This window comes from Pieris brassicae, chromosome 9 (genome assembly GCF_905147105.1).
Source record: "Pieris brassicae chromosome 9, ilPieBrab1.1, whole genome shotgun sequence".
Lineage (NCBI taxonomy): Eukaryota > Metazoa > Arthropoda > Insecta > Lepidoptera > Pieridae > Pieris > Pieris brassicae.
Genome location: NC_059673.1, coordinates 340,935 through 360,507, shown reverse-complemented (window position 1 = coordinate 360,507; position 19,573 = coordinate 340,935). Strand labels below are relative to the sequence as shown.

At 38.6% G+C, this 19,573-nt stretch overlaps 1 protein-coding gene across 3 annotated transcripts in view; it reads left to right on the top strand.

Annotated features, from left to right (window-relative positions):
- The first annotated feature begins 595 nt into the window (after nt 1-595).
- Nucleotides 596-19,573, top strand: part of LOC123714358 — a 70,234-nt gene continuing 51,256 nt past the window's right edge. For all 3 annotated transcript variants that reach the window (XM_045668588.1, XM_045668587.1, XM_045668586.1), the window contains exon 1: nt 596-890. The gene's annotated coding sequence lies outside the window, so the exon portion shown is untranslated. The remainder of the gene's footprint in view (nt 891-19,573) is intronic.

The window sequence follows — 19,573 nt, the reverse complement described above, 5'->3', positions numbered from 1 at the left end:
ACGTTTTAAACTACGTTATTATTTTTGGTAAAGCTACATCTAGCGGAATTTTTGTATAACGTGTCAGAATTTATTACTTGAATAATTTATATAAGTGAAATTTTTATTACTTATCTTTCTAATTTCTGAAGCTATGCAATATTAGTAACATTTTTAAAACTAATTTTATGCATGAAATAGAAAAGTAAGTAACAGATTGTAAAATCTTGTATGTCGATTCTCATATCCAAGAAGAATAAATTGTATTGTCGATGGTTTTCTTCTTATTATAAAAGTTACCAGATCAGAAAATTTACACTTGTATTGACTTTATTGGAACATCAATTTATTTATAAAATGATAATTATTTTATTAGCTGTTATAATTTTATGAAGAATAAAAAGCAGTATTTTAGGGAAAAGGGAAATGCAGCCTCTAAAGGAATACATGCATGGTTATAAAGTACATATGGTTATAGTTTATAATATTACAATTTAAAGAATTACAATTCTCAATCAAATTATATTATTTTTGTTGAATAATGACTACGGGATAGAAATGTTGTAAGGAGTTCTATATTCGGAAAATGGCAACTCAGTGTTTTTTTCGTACGAACTCAAGATGGCGGCCAATTTATGTGAACGCAAGGACGAGTAGAAAACTATTTCGCGTTCTCATGTTGAAAATATTGTTTTTATAGTTATATTATCATATATATCATTCTTTTAACTAAGCGTATGTGTTTATGTGCTATATGTTATGAGTTATCGATGTTTTTGAAGTCATATGTGCAATATTGCTATACAAGGCATAAAAAATGTTCAGTGTTCAATTGTGATTATTATTTATATAGTGATAGTTCTCCTTTGGGCGTAACGATGCGTGTTATTGGATGATATTGGTGATTTCTCGTAAGTACAAAGGCTATTTTCATATTTAAAATTTAAGTCCGATGTCCTCTGCGCTTAACCTATTTGTCTAAATAGGGTAGTTTTATTAGCGTGGCTGACGCTGTGTTATCGCCGGTTGTCCGCAGCTGTTTTTTAGTATCTTCTAAAAGGGTCTCTGTTCTTCTTGTTACATAAAAGAGAAACCTTTAAAGTTGTGTGATTGAATATTTATTCACAACTTTAAATTGATTTTTCATATTCAAGTTATAAATTAACAGTAGAAAATAAATCTATACAAATGTGTCACTGTAGAAATAAAGTGACCTAAATAAAATCCATCTAAATTTACCATCTAAATTTTCTGCACCTTTAACTATTTCTTTTAAACTCATCAGGGTGTGATATTAACTTATTTCGAATTTGTTAATTTTTATCAATAAAATTTCAATGAATTGGTAAAGTAGTAGTTTGTTTGTAATTTAACTTTTATACTTATTTTACAAGTAGTATATATTCTATCTATCTATTATTTATCTAATATCAAAAATATTTAGGTGAACTTTTAACTGTTGTAACTTTGAACTTTTAAAACTTTTTAACCCTATAAAAAATAACTGATCATGTATAAAGTAACAGCAAATGGTTGACCTCATTTAAAAAAATCACATACAAATTTTAATATGCTCTGAAACATGCAATATTTGATTATTTAAATTGATTTATTAAGCCATAAACATGCAGTTGTGGCAGATATAAATTTTAACGCTCCACTTTCCACCCATTGCTGTAATTATTATACCTACTGCAGATATGCAGCTTGTAATTTAAACTCTGTAAAATAATGTTGTTTGGTTAACTGTAAGTACTTTAAAAACAATAATGTTAAAAAAAGTCAAGATTCATGTTTTTATGTTTTCTCACGAATAAGAAAAAAAACATACAGTCTAAGTATAAATTATTAATAAATCAAAGTGAAAATGTCCATAGGCATATTCAAAGTTAGTAAAAAAACTTAACACAATGTAAAATCTATAATAATAAAAATGTATATCTACTTTAATAAATTACAATCAGATCTACATATTACATGTTTACAAAATGCTATAAATTAATGTTTGCAATATTTAATATCTACCTGTTGGCTTTGGTAATTTGATATCAGTTGTTTTTATGTTGATGAAATGTTTGATTTTGTGATATTAAGACTTAGATCAAATTATTTCATTTTGAGAATTTTTACATTCAAGAGTTTTGTGAAAAAATAAAAATACAATTCTTTCTTAGTTACTATTTCTGCATACATATTTTTTAAATTACTGAGTACATCAGTCTAATATAATAAAAAAACTCAGGTACTCAGTAAAAAAAGATTATGGAACTGTTTTGTGTATATTACAATTTTGAGTACTTTTATGTGGATTGAATATACAACTCACTACTGCCTATATAACACATATTTTATTTATTACTACATTGTTGATGATTTTATTGGTAATGTTGGGATTATTAGCATTAGCTTTCAGAAAAACTTCAGTGAGTGTTATCCTTAATAGCATAATTATTGTACACTACTCCTGTGGGCTACTGCAACAATAACTTTGACCAGGGCACTGTTATCACCCGTAAGGCCTTGATGTAATATGTATGTATTATGTTTAACAGACCTAATAAGTGTGGACACTGTGTCCACAATACAATAATATGTATGTAGTACTAGAAGAAATAAATCATCTTGATAAATATACCATCAGACCTGCTTTCAATTAGACACCTTCATGAATTTCTCATAGGTTATAGTTTTTAAAGCATTGATTCATTTTCAATTAATATTATTTATCTTTATTGGCATTTAAAGTCAGCAAAGATTTACCTGATTTACTAGGATGCCAATCATTTCACATTTCGTCATATCAATTGTCTAGCTAGAGTTTCTGTCTCATTTTCTAAGTAACCATTTATTTACAGTTGACACTATTAGGTTTTGCTCATATTGTTTTGCAATATTCCCATATTTTAATATGCTATGTGAGATACAGAGAACAATAACTGTAAAGTTAATTAAACAATGGTTATAATTGGTTAACCATTATTGTCAAGTGATTGATGTGTTGTTGTTTGCATTGTGTTGTCATTTGATCCATATAACTAAATCTTTGAGATTAGGTTAATATAACAAACAATAATAATATTATTAACATCTTGGTTCAACTTAAACTTATTGCAAATGTTTTAAATCTTTTATTACAAAAATGTATGGAGCTGAGTATGTAGTATTGAATTATATGGTAAAATGCATTCTTTTAAATATTTCTTGGTACAGTGGAATCTCTATAACTCGAAATGCAAAAAAATGTGTTAACGACATATAAGAACTTCGAGATTAATCTGATTTTACTGCTGAAATTTCCACTTACAGAGGCGCGATTTCTAAGTGTATTTTTCGATTTGTAGAGTCGACTTTGAGTAACAATTCAACTTAAGTTTTGTAGTATATATTTTTTACATATTAATATGTAATTAATTAAGTAAACTGTACACTTAAAAAAACGTTATCTTCTTTTGATTTAAACTATTTACAGATTTTTTATAAACATAACGTTTATAAATATTTAAGAGGCGTCATTATATTTTACTACCTACGACTTACGAAGTGCCCGTTTTGAAATTCGAGTTATAGAGTATAAATCCGTATTATCAATACTTTTTAGGGAAATAACATTTTATTCGAGTAAAAAAGTCTAAAGAATTCGTGATACTGCGTAATTACGGGTTCAGGGAATGGCATTTTTTTACTTGCTGAGGATTTCGAGTAGAGATTCCACTCTATAAGGTAATTTATAATACCAATTTAATGTATGTAATACTTTTAATACAAATTGTGTTATATTAAATTTTGAATTTGAAATCAAATCATCAAATCGCTTCAAATAAAATAGGATGGGGCATAAATTTTGAATACTATAAAAATAACATTTCTACTTGTCATAGAAAAGGATTATGGCGCAGAGAAATATTGCGTTGCAGAATTAAAATTGTACTTTCATTTTATATTTTAAAATTTCATAAAGTTGATGAGGTTGAACACGGTATAATTTTTAATACGTGAAAGAGTACGCGACAATTGGCGCACGTAGGCTTTATGTACGTGCTACGGGCGTGTTCGGTGACTAACATGAAAAAACTCACACGACTTTCGACTCTCACTTCATTTAATTTGAAATATTTTTGCTCATCTGTGACTGTTGCTGTAAATGCTGTAGATAGCAAAAGTTATGATCTCGTTATGAGTTAATGAATTAATTTTCACTTAGAAGTACACCATATATGCTTCTGCTTATGCGTGAATTGTCAGAAATACATACACGATTTGTTGAAAGATTACACACCACAGTTTTGTAATAGTATTACGTCCTATTATTAGGTATCTGTTAATGTTTTAAATGTCGGATTAGGAGACCTCCCACTAAATATTTTATTAATACACGTTAAGAAAAATCGGTATCAGTAGTAGCGATTAAAAATATAAAACAGTCGGGGGTCGTGAGTCGTGACTTGTGACTTTACACTCGTTAACCTTTATATTATGACATTAAAACATTATGACTCCTTTGTATTTTTACTTGAGTCTTGTAAATACATTAGAAGCATAGGAATTACAAACATCTGGTATGCCACCCTCCCATTTTATGAAATATCATTCTTTTCGTATTGTCTATCATCTATCTATCTATCTATCAAGACTTCCATCCTGTTGCGACACGAATCAAAATTTAAAAAACAAAACGCGCTAACCCTCGGTACTACTAAAATATAAGATAGAACATGTAGCGTACAGTTCGGCAACAGTGGACTGATCCCCGCTGAAATCATTGCTAGTTTGTTAAATATAACTAATTATATTATAGATGAACAACCGTTTGTTCAGTAGACGCTCTGTCATCTTTATTATTACTACTATCGATCGGTATTGGTTCTACGACTAGTTTAGTCGAAGCTTCGTCAAAGTTTTACTAACGACTGAAGATAGTTGTCAAGATTAATGCCAATATTTCATCAGCTGAGCCGGATCTTTATATCCAGAGAGCGAATGATGTAATAGGATGACAATTTTTGAAAAATATAGACATATTCTTTGTAAATTTTGTCGTAACATTTCAAATAGATGCTTGTATGGGAATCGTCTACACAAACACACACACACACATATATATATATATATTCAATTTAGTGCAAAAACATTCGCTATGATAGGTTTAGGTTAGGTTTAGGTAGGTGGACTCAGTTTCCGCACTTAGACACGTAGTCGGTCCGTTGTGCGTAGAAGCCCTGGCTAATTTAGCCAGCCCAACTCCTTCCAGAAGCACAGAAGTCTCCCGGGCACTTCACAGGCTTCGCGGAGCGACCTCACTGTTCCGAGGATTTTTGTACGTTGATTAGCCACAGCCTCGCATTCCAGGACTACGTGGGTCACTGATTCCTCTGCGCTGAAACAGCCTCTGCACAAGGGGCTGTCTGTTGCGCCTAGGACGAAAAGATGTTTGTTAAGGAGACAATGGCCCGTGATTGTCCCTATGATTGTTTTGAGATTGGTTCTGTTCAGGTTTAGAAGTCGCTTAGTAAGTTGCGGGTTCACAGCCGGCAGAGCTATTTTGGACTGTTTGCAATCTACACTTCGCGACCATCGTTGATTCTGGAGTACAGTGGATCTCTGGCGAATCCAGGTTCGAACTAGCGAGAAGGGCAAGGGGAGAAGCGGATGCGGGCCAGCAGGTATCATACCAGAGCCTCTTCTCGCAAGCTCGTCGGCTGCGTCGTTGCCGAGAGAGCCACTGTGTCCCTTAATCCACTGTAAGGTAACTCTATTTGTTAGAGCTATTGCCTCCAGTGCTTCGTGACACTCCAGTATTAGTTTGCTGTTTGTGTTTTCGTTACCGAGCGCCATCAGCACGGATGCACTGTCCGATATGAGCTTAATGTGAAAGTCGTTGACTCCCATCCGCTGTACGGCTCTGGCTGCTTCGGTTAGAGCGACACATTCACATTGGAAGATTGTGCTTTGTGTGCCCAGAGGTAGGTGTATGTTGATGTTGAGATCAAAGGAGAAAATACCAGCGCCTGAGCCACACCCTGTTTTTGAGCCATCAGTGTATATACGTAGCTCATTCAGGGGCGACTGATCTTGCTCCTCTTCTCTCAGTTGTATAAGATATTTCTTGTTGAATATTAATTGATTTGTGATTCTGTCACATGGCGCAGCTATAAGAGGTTGGTACTCTATTGCCCTGTTGAGAATCACTGTGTGTGAACTATAGTGGTTTTTTCCCCATAGGTCCAATACCATAAGCCTGATGGCCGCAAGTGCCGCCTCCTGCTGTATGTGTAGGTCTAGAGGTAAGATTTGCAGGGCTATCTCCATTGCTGCGGTCGGAGTTGTTCTCATACAACCGCTAGCAGCGGACAAGGCAAGCCTTTGGAAGCGTCCCAGTTTCGTGATCGCCATTTGAAGTTCAGATCTTGGCCACCAAACCAGGGCTCCATAGGCCAGCATTGGCCTGATTATGGCAGTGTATAGCCATAATGTTATTTTAGGCGATAAGCCCCATTTCACGCCTAGCATCTTTTTGCATTGATAGAAGGCGATCGTTGCTTTGCTCAGTTTGTGTTCTAGGTGTTTGTTCCAGAGCAGTTTACTGTCCAGAATCACACCCAGGTACTTTATTTCATTTTTGAGTTTGAGTTGTGTGTTGAAGAGTTTTGGAAGCCTGTGTGGTCCCAGAACCCTCCGGTTTGTAAAGAGTATTAGCTCTGTTTTTGATGGGTTGACAGATAGCTCGTGCTTGATGCACCATCTCTCAATTACTTTGAAAGCCCTTCCCATGAGATCGCATAGGGTACTTTCAAAGCTTCCCGATATCAAGATAGCTATGTCGTCCGCATAACCCACTGTGTAGAGGTTGCCAGCGTTGAGTTCTGTGATGAGCTCGTTAACTACAAGGTTCCACAGTAGCGGCGATAAGACACCACCTTGCGGGCAGCCTCTGCTGACAATGCCCCGTGTCGTGGAATTAACAGTGAACTGTATAGCTCGTTGTTTTAGCATGTTGTTTATCCACCCTATCAGGGTTGATGATACTCCACATGTAACGAGTGCTCTGGTAATGCTCGTGAAGTTTGTTTTGTCAAAAGCGCCTTCGATGTCAATAAATGCACCAAGGGTTGACTGTTTTAACTTCAGGGAGTCGCCAATGCGAGACACAACGTTGTGGAGTGATGAATCCGTTGACTTGCCTGGGCTGTAGGCATGCTGATTTGGGTGCAGGAATTTGGATAGCGATACCTGGCTACGTATTTCCAGATCTCCAAGCCTCTCCATTGTTTTTAACAGGAAAGATGTGAGGCTTATGGGTCTGAAGGATTTTGCCTGGGTATAGTCCTCTCTGCCTGGTTTTGGGATGAATATTATTTTCACTTCCCTCCATTTCAAGGGTATGTAGCGGTGGGCTATACATGCTCGGAAGATTGAGACAAGATAGTCCACCAAAAGGTTTCTACTCCATCTTAGTAGGCCTGGGAAGATGCCATCCAGGCCAGCCGCTTTGAATGGTAGGAAGGAGTTGATTGCCCATGTTACTTTTTCATTTGTGATTATTTTGTGAGCTACATTCCAGTCTGAGTCGGTGGTGGCACTTTCTGAGTAGGGTTGCCATGCTTGGTCGTTGGCAATTATGCAGCCTGGAAAGTGTGTTTCCATCAGTAGTTCACATGTTTCTGCATCGGTTTTTGTAAATGATTTATCAGGTTTTTTAAGACAACCAATTGAGTGATAAGGCTCACTAGAGAGGCATGATTTCACTCTGGTTGCCTGGTTGTTGCTTTCAATGCTGGTGCAGAAGTGTCTCCAGCACTCTTGCTTCCTAGAGCGTAAAAGTTTTTTGAATCGTCTTCTCGCGATTGTGTACTTGTCCCAGTCGGCAGGTAAACGGGTATTTCCTGCTCTATTGAACAGCTTTCTGACCTTCTTTCGGTGTCTCTCCAGTTCGGGGCACCACCAGTTATGTCTACTCCCCCACCTAGGCATGGTAAGGGGACACGACCGTTCAAAGCTGGTCTGGAGTAGGGACGTTAGGTTATTTACATGTTTGTCTATGTCTTGTACATCAATGGTGGTTGGTATTGTTAGTTTGCTTACCTCTGAGTCGATTATATTGTAAAATTTTACTGAATCAGTTCTCCGAGGTATGCGTCGTGGTTGTGGTTTAGGTAGCTCCCCTTTGATTGTAAAGCGGATCCACCTGTGATCTGAGCATGATAGCTCTCTGGAGACATGCCAATCCTGTATGTGATCTGACAGACCAGAGGTCACCATTGTTAGATCGATTATGGTTTGCGAGCGTGCGTTGATAAAGGTTGGTTCAGAGCCGCTGTTTGCTAAGATAAGATTATTGCTAAGAATGAAGTTAAGCATATTCTCACCTCGAGCGTTGGTATTTGCATTACCCCATAGCGTGTGGTGCGCGTTGGAGTCTGCTGCGATTATAAGCTCCAGTTTCTCCCTCTCACAGTAGTCAGCCAGAAGGCCGAGTTCTGGAGTGGGCACGTCCTCGTCACCCGGTAGGTAGGCGGACGCCAGGACGATGTCTGGATGTGCGTCCCTAGGTAACCTAATGGTTGTAAGGTCCCTTGAACACAGTTCGTTAATTAGGTATGCTGGTACATGTTTAGGTATGATAATGCAGGTTCTTGGGTTACTTACTGAGGTATCCAGCAAAAGTTTACCACCGGTGTTACCCAGGCCGCATACCTTGCCATTCCTGATCCACGGCTCCTGGATCGCGGCAATGGTCTTCGGGTTGGTCTCCAGCAGTCTGCGTAGTGAAGCCGACGCTGTTTGGCTGTGCTGGAGGTTGGTCTGGATAAGGTCAGTCCGGTTAGGGGGAGGAGCGCAAACAGCTGTCGCTGAATTCACTCCCCCCTGTCTCCTGAAAGAACTCGTCATCCGAGGTTAGTTGCACCGGTGAGGGTGGTTGTTGAGCTGTCTCCATGGGGACGTTTACCTCGGCAACCGCGGCTATCTCCGTCGTTGACGAGGGCGGCTTTGGCCCCGAGGATCCCGTCCCCGATGTACTGGCAGTAGTTACTGTGGCGGCAGCTACCACTGAGGGTTCATCCTTTTCCAGAATTCGGATATAGATGTTCCCCATCAGATAGTAGATGCGACGTTCGTGAGCCTTGATCTTTGAGATCTCATATTCCGGAACACGAAGGAACAAAGATACGCCTGTCGGGTCCTGTGTTCTACGTTCGTGAGTCAGGGTCCAAGATCTGATGTTTAGGTGGCGGTTTTGCCTGGTGATCAGTTTCCGTAAAGTTTCCGTGCTACCAGTGAACCCTGGAACATGCAGTAAGCACGGCACCTTCTTCGGAATGTCTGACTGAGGCCGTACCACCAGTTTGGTGTCCGGTATCGGATTATTGATGACATCGCATGCTCCGGTAAGCCATCCCAGCGTGTAGGTATCCTCGCACCAAGTTTTGAGGACACCATCTGAGAAGTGGGCTCTTCCCCGGAATCTGATGTCGTTGGGTTCAGTTGCTAGGGTAGCTTCAAGATCCGCCATGAGCTCATCTTGGATTTTACCCTCGATTTGTAGGCGGATGTTATCTGCCTGTTCTTGTGTCATGTCTATAAAGGGCTCAGTCATCACGGCAACACAAAGCTCGTTGGCTTTGTAGGATGCTGCCGCTTCCGCGTAACTGGCCGAGGTCCCTGACTCCAGCCGGAGTTTGTTAGGTTTAACCCTTTTACTCTCCCCAGTCGGTGTCACGGTTTCCTCTGGCCGATCGCGTTTCTGGCCCTTTGTTTGTTGTTTGGTTTGGTTTGGGTTTTTGGTTTGGTACCCCCCTCTAGGTCCTTTACCGCACCTAGAGCCAATAGGCTTGAGCGCGGCAGAGGACCCAGTCGGCTTCGGTGCCCTTTTCCCGCGTCCTGCAGTTGTGGTAACCGCGGGTGCAGTTCCAGGGTTCTCAGGTATCCTCTGAGAGCCGGTAATCAGCTGTTGCTGTTCCGTCGCTCTTTTGGCCTTCCTGAGCCGTCGCCTTTTTGAGGAGCTTAGGACCATCCTGGGAGTCGATTCCTGAATCGCTGATTTCAGGGCCGACATGTCCATGGTCGAGGTTTGTGCACTGGACGTGCTCATCGTCGCAGCCTCGGTCTTCCGCATCGATCTTGCTTCGGATGCCCCCCCTATGGACGCAGACATTGCTGTATCATCCTTCGGAGTTGCTATCTTCTGCTCGACCGACGCAGTCAGCCTGGCCGCAACAGTGGACGCATCCTTGTGTGGTGGTGTATGAGATACCATTGGAGTGGGCACGGTTAAGGGTGCATCCCGGTTTGGCGCTTCCTCAGCCGCTGCCCTCTCCTTTGGTGCCTCGGACGCTGCCCTATTGGGTGCATCCGTTTGCGAGATAGGGGCATCAGAGTATCGTGTCACTGGTGACTTGCACCTCAACACGTCCTGCGACGCAACCCTGTTTATGTTAGTTTTAGGCGCATCTGTGGATGCAGCCTTTTGTTGGTTTGTGTGTTTTGTCTCTCTATCCATGTGGTGGTATGAAAAAGATTCACCGTCGGAGCTCTCCACCCGCCACGGAGCCCTCAAGTCGGGGACGTCCCTTGCTCAGCAAGCGACGTCAGAGCTACTCCTTCGGTATAGAGTCAGCGTGTAGAGGGGCAGGCGCGCCCGCACGCCGCAAGAGAGTACGGAGCTGTTCGCATCCCGAGACGATGACGCAAACTCACCCCGAGTCCCGTGCCACGCCGACGCCCCCCCCACCCACACCCCGACTCTCGCTTGGTAGCCCTCTTACGGGATACCACAGCCGGTTGACCGTGGTCAGCTAATCCACGGCCTCCCGTGTGAGGGGAAATCCAGACCAAAGAGGTGTGTTGTGTGCAGCGCACAACTGTACCGGCGCACTACTCCACTCAACCTCCAGGACTCCTTCATCCCCCCGTACGGGTCCCCGCGCACGGCACAAACACGCGGGAGGTCATTTACTGTCCACCGTCCTTTTATTTTGGACGATGAACTCGCAAGGACATGACCTCTACATCCCTGCAAAAGTTCGCTTGGTGGTTTTAGTTACGTCTAATACATAGGGTATTAGACCAAAAACAGGGTTGGCAACCTCGGGAAGGTTAGTCCACCAAACTTGCCTTGGGGATCACAGCGACCTGCGCTACCCCCAAGACCACGCCTCCCTACCCATCAGAAGGATGTGGTAGGGTGGGTTTGCACCTATGCTACCATGCTAAAGCGAGCATGTCGTGCTGGAAACCGTAAAAGCATAGATCCAAACCCAACCCCATTCGCTATGATATCGAGAGCTGTATTTTCATACCGTTAAATTTAATTGCAGAACACATAACAGTATTAATTACTGACGTTAAGTTTTATAACTAAAAGCATTAAAATACCTTTCAGTTAGTGCTGTTTTATACTTGTGGCTGAAATAAACTTTAATTAGTCGTAAAGCTTGTTTCCATGCTTAAATTGTTCATCTTTGCCGAAATACTCCAAAGGGTTTAGTATAAATATGCGAATCTTCAAATACCTTAAAGGCTACTTTGGCTTTGAATTAAATTTCTTCCTGCCAAAACAAATTGAAATCGTATAAATATTGTTAATTACTTAGTTGTTCTCTGAACAGGTATAGGCCAAAATTACACAGCTAAATAAATATATGTGATTAGTTCATTCGTCTATCTTGTAAATCTATGCAGTAGTTTGGTTTATTTCAATACTAAAACTTAAAATAATAAAAATCTAGACCTAGCGACCACAAAAAAGTTTACGGCCGTTAACGTCCTTAACAAGGTCATCCTCTTGAGCGTTCCTTCTGCCAAACGTATCGAATTTGTCTCTGAAGTTGGAGATGGAGCACATAATGCTGTTTGTTAGCAAATATTAGCGAACCAGTCTCGGGGAGAGCAAGCGCTGAGCAAACAGGATACGTCTACGTTGTGTGTGCAGCTAACTGCTGTGTGCGACAAGTTTTGCCATTTACACAGAACACTAGAACAATCTATCACGATTGTTTCACTGTCAGCTTGTTAGTTCATTACATAGCGCTGCCTGTCCTGATAACCGCGACGAGTCTAAACTTGACATGTCTGTTAAATTTGACTACAGGAAAGGACAAGAATTATACTGTAGAAATATATATGTACAGTGTAAAATCTATATAACGACACTAAAGGGACTGTGGGTCTTTATGGACGGATTTTATGGAGAGAAGAAAAACGTATAGACAATCCATGACTCCTACTTATTACAAGCAATGCATAAGTTCGTATGCATGATCCCGACAGTCGAGTATATTGCGTTAGGATAATAAAGCGACAAAAGAACGAACACAGCTGCACAGTTTTTACTTATTCTAGCCACTTAAAAAATACTTATTACTCAATTGTTGTCGTTATTGATAGTAATGTGTAATGTAGAGTGTATCATTGTATGGAAAATAAGCTCTACCAACCAAAGCCAATTGATTGCGACGCTTTAGGGAGTTGGTCATTAAATCGAGGGATGTTACATGGAGTTAACACTGTTTATTAAAAAGTGAGGCATGTGAAGCTGTTAGTCAAGGAAATTTGTTGATACCGTAATAGTGGGCTCCTAATAGTTGGACATTATCGTTTTTATAAACATTGCGTAGGTACATCGCTTTCTCGATGTAAAGGTTTATGTAGTCTGAACTTCAATAGATATTTTGTATATAGAACTCATGTTCACATGCTTCGTAAAGTATTTTTTTTTTTTATAAATTAGGGGGCAAACGGGCAGGAGGCTCACCTGATGTTAAGTGATACCGCCGCCCATGGACACTCTCAATGCCAGAGGGCTCGCGAGTGCGTTGCCGGCCTTTTAAGAATTTGTACGCTCTTTTCTTGAAGGACCCTAAGTCGAATTGGTTCGGAAATACTTCAGTGGGCAGCTGGTTCCACATAGGTGGTGGACGTCGAGGTGATACGGGTGGAATTTTGTATTCTGCCTCGACGTCCGATGATGAAACTCAGCTGCAGGTATTAGTCCGAACAACTCCTCTGAACACTCTCCATGGTAAATGCGGTAGAAGATGCAGAGTGACCCCACATCTCTACGCAACGCCAAAGGATCGAGCCGCCCGGAGAGGGATTGGTCATCGACGCTTCGAACCGCTCTTCGTTGGATACGGTCAAGTGGAAGGAGCTGGTACTGGGGAGCCCCCGCCCAGAGGTGAGAACAGTATTCCATGTGGGGCCGTATTTGCGCTTTATAGAGATGCAAGCGGTGGCCCGGAGTGAAGTACCGTCTCGCCTTACTGAGCTCACCAAGCTTTTTGGAGGCTAATTTAGCCTTTCCCTCCAAATGACCGCGAAACTGAACGTCGTTCGATATGTCAACGCCAAGTATTCCGATGCTGGCTGTGGCTTCAAGAAGAGTGTTTTCGAAAAGAGGAGTAGCGACAAAGGGTATTTTTTTCGCGGAAAACGCGCAAACTTGTGTCTTCTTGGGGTTAAATTGGACTAGGTTGACAATGTAATAGAACTTCTTTGAATGTGTAGTTCAAGTGCACAGTTGAAATTTGACCTTTGACCCGTAGAGTCGTTTTAGCTCGTTAGCTGTCCTATGTGCGCACAAAATTACACTAGTTTAGCGCCGTTCGACATTACGTTAACCTAATTCTTGTAATTGAAAGTATTGATAAGATACAGTTATCTCCATAAAACCCTTCAGAATAATTACAAACATTGTAAATATTGAGACTTCAGATGAGAGCTCTTGTAAAATACAAGTGTTTTGTGTCGATATTACAGACGGACAAGATATACTGTAACTATCATGTACTTTTTATTATTTAGAACACGAATAAGATGAATAGGATATATACAAATAAACAGGTAATTAAAAAGCAAAAGACAAACATTTTCTATTGAAATGTTTTTCCAACCAAAGGCGATATTGATCGAAACTTACTCCAGTACTTACAAAGAAAATGAACTATCATGTTCCGAAGTGTTGAAACGCAGCTGCCTCTAATATATTTGTACACCTGGTTATGGCCGGCCTGGTTACACCTTGTTGCTAACGTACGATTACTTGAAATAAAAAAATTAAGGCATAAAAGATGCCGTACCACGAGTACATAATAATATATATCAACTGTTTGTAAATCTCGTAACAATATTTGCATTTAATTAATGTGTAATTAAAGTATCAAAGCTATCTTTGGTAATTAATTTTTCAATGTCCAATTAAATCCTATTTAAATTGTTTCTGCTTTATACATGAAATGTAAATAACAGTAACAATGATAGCATAACTAATTCGATTATTTGCTGAAACACTAAATTATTCAAAGTTAATCGACGGTTATACCTATTTGTATACACAGTGCTAGCGTTTGGTAAATGAAACTTCATCACTAACGAAAAGCCGAATATGAAGCAGTATCCCGGTAATATTTTATTTATTAATGCAATATGTATGTTTGTATGTTGAGCTCGGTTCGTGGTTGCGGTTGATATTACGAGAAGAGCGATACATCAAACGCGGACACTGACGGATTAACGGCCAGAGTTCCGCCCGAGGCCATTGGATTGCGATATATAGTACATTTTGCCATGTTCATGGTGATTCGCATAGTCGAGAGGCCACGGGTTAGATTCCTGTTGGAATAAGCTATTATTATTTATGGTCTGACAATCATGATTTTAAGAAAAGGTCAGTCTTTAAGACATTCAAGAAGCAGTCGATATTTTGCATATAATCTAGAAAATAATACTCCTTCACTTAATTACCTATACACAACCCCCTCTCGTTTTGTTTCAAATAAGATAATTGAAATGTAAAAGATACATGTATTCCAAGATACAAGGAATAAATAAAATACTAATTACAGCTATTGATGTAAAATTATACTGTAAACTAGGCTAGGTTAAATATAAATGACCCGCGGCTTGGTATAGCACTTTACAGTGCATATGGACACGAGCTGATTCATTTTTGATACACATCAGGTAGACTGCATAGTTGAGGTACTATTTAAATTTTATTCCTTTCTTATTACCTGGTGAACTTCATATCACCATACATATATTTGGGTCTGTCTGCCCGCGAAAAAGACAATAATTACCTAATCTATCTATAATCAATAGATATCTAAATTTCTTGTACGAAGCCGAAGCGGGTCGATAGTCCATTATAAATCTCGTATATAGAATTTAGCTCGCTCACAAATAAAATTAAATCACTATCGATAAAATTAAATTATAATTTTGGACGGCAATATCATTAATAACGCTTTATCGGCGGCAAATTTTGTCGGAATTGCATTAACATATTAAATAGTTATTTATTCAGGAGACACTGTTTTTGAATTATTATGCTAATCTCATTTGCAATGATTAAAAATTGTTTGAGACAACACACTCGAAACAACTAATAAAACATTCTGTTACAGTAGTAATTTCTGAAATTTTATAAAGTAATTAAATGTAGAACAGTGATAAAGTTATTTTTATATTATTGTAATAATAAATATAATCAATTAGGTATGCAACTTTAGCATACGAAGTTCCGTGTTTTATAAATAATGCGAACCGGGATCCTAATACAGTACTTGCAACTACAAAACATTACACTAAGACTTCCTCCTCAGATGTTACGCCAGGTATATATATAATAAACATCTTAACAAATTGATATTTCCTGCAAGAGTTTCCGAGAGATGATAAATGTTTTACCACTGCAACAAGCAATAAAACTCTTTTAAAAACAGAAATGGTCGAGGCGGAGCGACGTTACCACACTTTTTGCAGTGACGGTTGTGTAACTAGCGGTCTGTCTGTCCCGCCTGCAAAAGATTCGGGATCATAACTTAAAATTGTATTTCTACGTAGTCGGTCATAAATGGAAATAATGATAAAAACAAAGGTACGGACGTAAAGCATGTTCGAAATTTAAGAATAATGCGCCAGTGACAGAACTTAGGGACCAACCAAACAACAACAAGGGGGTACAACCAAAGGGGGTAAAAATAACGTTTACACAAAATTTGAATCAAAAGTTCTTTCGTTTCTCGTTCGTTGCATTTCTTTATCAGTATTTTGCCTGACTCATAATTTTTTTTTAAACTGTACTAAAATCGCAGAATAAAAGATTTAACTTATTTTTCATTTGTTAGCATCTCGCTAACGCTTTTCGATGACTGTTCATTTAACTTCAAGTTTTACCTTAGTATATGTGTTCTAGCAGTGCTGGCATATTCGAAGGTTCGATCCCCGGCTGTGCACTAATGGACTTTCTTTCTATTTGCGCATTTAACATTCGCTCGAGGAAAACATTATAAGGGCTTGCCTTAGACTCAAAAAGTCGACCGCGTGTGTCAGGAGTCTGATCACCTACTTGCCTATTAGATTGATAAATAATCATGAACCATACAGAAATCTGAGCTCCAGATTTAAAAAGCCTATAGTGTAGTTGTGTTACGTTTAAACTTTTACTACTAAATTTGATTAGGTAATTTTTGTGTGTTTTACATAATCGGTCTGCGTGACCAAAATCTGTAACTTGTGTATGAATTAAATAACAATAACACTATTTGCAGATAATTATCAAGTCATCACAAAAATCACCTCGTACAATTTGCGTCATCAAAGGTTGAGTTGGTCGTGACGACTCTCTTTGCAGACCTTGATAGTCTTTATTTGCCATTCATTCGTCAACGCTGAAGGTGTGTTCAGTCACGAGTTTTCGCGAGGGATGTAGTGTGTATTTCTCATGATTTACAAAAAATAATTTCACTTTAAAACCAACGTAATAGAACTTGTATTTTATTTTAATTATAACAACAAATATTAAATATAGTTGCTCCCATGACATCAATTTCCCTTTTAATTTTCATTTATCTCTTTGTGTTTGGTATTTCTGCCTAAAGGTGCTCGTCACAACTTGTATTTTATGTTTCTTGTACCAATGTATCAGTGTACCTAGCGTTCGCAAGCAATTAATTAATAATCTGAATTTAATAATACAGTATACAAATTTTAGAATGGTAGATAAAAAATAACAATTACAACATTTTGTCTTTCACTAATTGGGTATAATATTATTTCATTAATTATTAAACATAATAATAACCACCGCTACGTGGAAGCAGCTGCCCACTGAAGTATTTCCGAATTAATTCGACTTTCAAGAAAAGAGAGGCCAATTCTCGAAAGACAGGCAACGCACTTGCGAGCTTTCTGGCAATGTGAGAGTCCATGGACGGATATCACATCATGTGAGCCTGCTCGTTTGCCCCCTATTACGTAAAAAAATCTCTCAAGAAATATTCCGGAACCTTTAAGTACTTACGTCTAGGACACGGTATTATGATTATACTGTATGGTTCAGACACGAGCACGAGAAGGAACGTTAGTTTCCTTAAACATTTTAGGTACGAGAGAGTTACTTAGCGCTATGGGATTCTCGACCTAAATACCGTACTAGATGCTGCCCTCAGCAGACATCAATAGTTACGTCACTTAAAATATTAGGAAGCTCTAATATACTCTTACAAAGGCATTCACTAAACACTTAATTAATCACGAGGTTTTTGACTTGGAAATAAATAAGTTGTACATTTTGCTTTAATTGGTAAATATACTTATGTAACGTTAAATATTACCTACATAACGCATTTTAGTTGTGATAAATGTCATCGCAATTGATCGACATTACATCACACCTTAAAAGCTTCCAAGAAAATATTAACCGAGGTTAAAGTAAAACCGCGGATCCATGAACGTAAAGTTTTAGTAAGCTATTAATATAAGATTACAACTCGAATTTTTCTTTTTACATTTGGGTGTTATGGTTCATTTATATCCCAGTCACTCAGTATCAAAATAGTTATTTCTTCCGTTTCACGGAATTCGTTATCGTAAAATAATAACCATAGTCCTCGGTTGGAGAAGTTGGGCAAAAATACGGCCAATTAGCGACTTTCGCAACATTCAGATTTCGAGGTTAAGTGGGGGAGTGCATGTGGGAACTCTCGCTCGCCGCTTTGTATCATGTAAATGGGAAATTATGGCAACAATTACACATTTTTCGTTATAGCAAGTTTGTAATATGAATTACAATATTTAAGTTTATTAATTGATATTTTATTTAATAATTTCACCCGCGAGCCTCCTTCCGCCCGCTCCAGTGACTATCGAAACAAACGTACGCCTGTAGTTTCCGAGAGATGAGACGGACGATACAGTGTTTTGCGAACAAAAATGTTAACGCAAAATGCTTTTCATTTGAATAACTCGTATAATATACAATATTTAATATAATCGCTATTAACAGCACTCGGCCAAACTAATGTGCTGTCATTCAATTATTTTTTGGCTCCATAATACTCGCCATGATTAAATAAAAATTAGCAAAAGTATATAAAATTAGAGGTGTTATATTGTGTTTTCAATTCAAGAATCACATACTTGGATAAAATCCATGATTTTGGTTAGTTGCCGCTCTAAAAATGAGGTTTGGTCCCTCTAGTAATTGCGAAAACTTAAGTTAATTACTAATATACCATCTCATTGTCCAGATATTATGGTGCATAAAATTAGGTTAAGGGGTTGGCATAGCAACTATTGCATGTTTCAGTTAAAGGTATATGTTTTGAAGCGAAACCTGCGGTTTATAAAAATATGAATACAATAAAATCAATAAACAATCAGAGCGGACTTGCGTAGTTTCGGCCGCGGTCCGAACCGGGTCATCGCATAAATTGAATCAATGTTATTGTTGCAATCGCATTTCGACACCACTCCTCCTCTACTCCTACTCACCCTCTTTCCCCCAACTCCCCTCATAGCACTCGGCGATGCCTATGGCGAATAATGTCGCAAAAAGTGTACTCAATCGAGGGCGTCTAGCATCTATCGTTTTAAAAGCGTGACAATCTCAAATAAAATATAATGCGGTCACCACACGATTTCTCTTAGCACGGCCTTGGTGGATGACGAACAATAATGGCACCGGGCAGAAAAAACACCTAGCCATGCCTCTCTGGACAAAAAGTGCGAAAACCCGACCATTGTGTTAGGAATTCTTACGAATGACATTTGTTTTGCAAAATAAAGAGGAAATTTCGCAGTTTTTGTGATTTGTTCGGAACTTTTAACCAATTTGATTTCTTGATATTTTCAATACAGTTGCAAAAGTTAGGCTATTTTAGGCAATTTTAGATGTTAAGGTATTTTTTATTTCTTCTGTATTCGTTGCCGTTTCAATATTTATTTCATTTAAGATTCATTGCCATTGAATAAAATGGCCTCGTAAACAAAGATGGATAGAAAACGTTATCTTATTTATCATTCGAATGGATAGCGGACGTCCAGTAAAAATACACAATGTTGGAATGAAACGACCATAAATTATATATTGTTATCACGCATAGCGTATTCTGTACAGTATCTATTTTATTGAAAATAAAACCATTTTACGATATCCCGTTTATGGCGAGCTTTATGGACACCGTGCACTGTTTGATGTCTTCGACGTGTTTAGGAATATGTTTTATGAGTTTTCTGGAACTAAATATTGTCTATAATATACTACCTATAATATCATATGAGCGGACATAGTAGCCTTTACACTTGCTTACACAGACAC